General features: G+C 40.9%; 6 non-coding genes across 6 annotated transcripts; all 6 read left to right on the plus strand.

Moving 5' to 3' along the window:
• The first annotated feature begins 62 nt into the window (after positions 1–62).
• Positions 63–181, plus strand: LOC113784589 (5S ribosomal RNA). Its single transcript, XR_003470667.1, has one exon. It is a non-coding gene; the product is annotated as a 5S ribosomal RNA (ribosomal RNA).
• A 225-nt stretch (positions 182–406) lies between these two features.
• LOC113784592 (5S ribosomal RNA) lies at positions 407–525 on the plus strand. Its single transcript, XR_003470670.1, has one exon. It is a non-coding gene; the product is annotated as a 5S ribosomal RNA (ribosomal RNA).
• Positions 526–751: 226 nt separating this feature from the next.
• LOC113784591 (5S ribosomal RNA) lies at positions 752–870 on the plus strand. The gene has a single exon (XR_003470669.1). It is a non-coding gene; the product is annotated as a 5S ribosomal RNA (ribosomal RNA).
• A 226-nt stretch (positions 871–1096) lies between these two features.
• Positions 1097–1215, plus strand: LOC113784588 (5S ribosomal RNA). Its single transcript, XR_003470666.1, has one exon. It is a non-coding gene; the product is annotated as a 5S ribosomal RNA (ribosomal RNA).
• Positions 1216–1441: 226 nt separating this feature from the next.
• LOC113784590 (5S ribosomal RNA) lies at positions 1442–1560 on the plus strand. Its single transcript, XR_003470668.1, has one exon. It is a non-coding gene; the product is annotated as a 5S ribosomal RNA (ribosomal RNA).
• Positions 1561–1798: 238 nt separating this feature from the next.
• Positions 1799–1917, plus strand: LOC113784593 (5S ribosomal RNA). Its single transcript, XR_003470671.1, has one exon. It is a non-coding gene; the product is annotated as a 5S ribosomal RNA (ribosomal RNA).
• Positions 1918–1983: the final 66 nt, after the last annotated feature.

Below are 1983 nucleotides of genomic sequence, written 5' to 3' on the forward strand. Positions count from 1 at the left end.
CCTATTTTTGCGGTATTTTCTTTGTAGCAACGCGTATATACAATTACGACGCATTAATTTGCACGTGCGATCATACCAGCACTAATGCACCGGATCCCATCAGACCTTCGCAGTTAGGCGTGCTTGGGTGAGAGTAGTACTAGGATGGGTTACCTCCAGGGAAGTCCTCGTGTTGCACCTTTTTTTTATTCTATTTTTTGCCGAAAAATTCACGGAACAGTTGATCAAAAAGCGATTTTCGGGTCGGTTGTTTTATTTGTTGTTGGAAATAAATATAAGATTAGTTTGTCTTTACAAAGAAAGTTTCATGCTTCGGATGGATTTCAATTAGTTAGTCGGGGGTGCCTATTTTTGCGGTATTTTCTTTGTAGCAACGCGTATATACAATTACGACGCATTAATTTGCAGGTGCGATCATACCAGCACTAATGCACCGGAACCCATCAGAACTCCGCAGTTAAGCGTGCTTGGGCGAGAGTAGTACTAAGATGGGTGACCTCCTGGGAAGTCCTCGTGTTGCACCTTTTTTTTTATTCTATTTTTTGCCGAAAAATTCACGGAACAGTTGATCAAAAAGCGATTTTCGTGTCGGTCGTTTTATTTGTTGTTGGAAATAAATATAAGATTAGTTTGTCTTTACAAAGAAAGTTTCATGCTTCGGATGGATTTCAATTAGTTAGTCGGGAGTGCCTATTTTTGCGGTATTTTCTTTGTAGCAACGCGTATATACAATTACGACGCATTAATTTACAGGTGCGATCATACCAGCACTAATGCACCGGAACCCATCAGAACTCCGCAGTTAAGCGTGCTTGGGCGAGAGTAGTACTAGGATGGGTGACCTCCTGGGAAGTCCTCGTGTTGCACCTTTTTTTTTATTCTATTTTTTGCCGAAAAATTCACGGAACAGTTGATCAAAAAGCGATTTTCGTGTCGGTCGTTTTATTTGTTGTTGGAAATAAATATAAGATTAGTTTGTCTTTACAAAGAAAGTTTCATGCTTCGGATGGATTTCAATTAGTTAGTCGGGGGTGCCTATTTTTGCGGTATTTTCTTTGTAGCAACGCGTATATACAATTACGACGCATTAATTTACAGGTGCGATCATACCAGCACTAATGCACCGGATCCCATCAGAACTCCGCAGTTAAGCGTGCTTGGGCGAGAGTAGTACTAGGATGGGTGACCTCCTGGGAAGTCCTCGTGTTGCACCTTTTTTTTTATTCTATTTTTTGCCGAAAAATTCACGGAACAGTTGATCAAAAAGCGATTTTCGTGTCGGTCGTTTTATTTGTTGTTGGAAATAAATATAAGATTAGTTTGTCTTTACAAAGAAAGTTTCATGCTTCGGATGGATTTCAATTAGTTAGTCGGGGGTGCCTATTTTTGCGGTATTTTCTTTGTAGCAACGCGTATATACAATTACGACGCATTAATTTACAGGTGCGATCATACCAGCACTAATGCACCGGATCCCATCAGAACTCCGCAGTTAAGCGTGCTTGGGCGAGAGTAGTACTAGGATGGGTGACCTCCTGGGAAGTCCTCGTGTTGCACCTTTTTTTTTATTCTATTTTTTGCCGAAAAATTCACGGAACAGTTGGGGGAACAGTTGATCAAAAAGCGATTTTCGTGTCGGTCGTTTTATTTGTTGTTGGAAATAAATATAAGATTAGTTTGTCTTTACAAAGAAAGTTTCATTCTTCGGATGGATTTCAATTAGTTAGTCGGGGGTGCCTATTTTTGCGGTATTTTCTTTGTAGCAACGCGTATATACAATTACGACGCATTTATTTTCAGGTGCGATCATACCAGCACTAATGCACCGGATCCCAACAGAACTCCGCAGTTAACCGTGCTCGGGCCAGAGTAGTACTAGGATGGGTGACCTCCTGGGAAGTCCTCGTGTTGCACCTTTTTTTTATTCTGTTTTTTGCCGAAAAATTCACGGAACAGTTGATCAAAAAGCGATTTTCGGGTCGG

This window comes from Cicer arietinum, unplaced genomic scaffold (genome assembly GCF_000331145.2).
Source record: "Cicer arietinum cultivar CDC Frontier isolate Library 1 unplaced genomic scaffold, Cicar.CDCFrontier_v2.0 Ca_scaffold_243_v2.0, whole genome shotgun sequence".
NCBI classification, from domain to species: Eukaryota; Viridiplantae; Streptophyta; class Magnoliopsida; order Fabales; family Fabaceae; genus Cicer; species Cicer arietinum.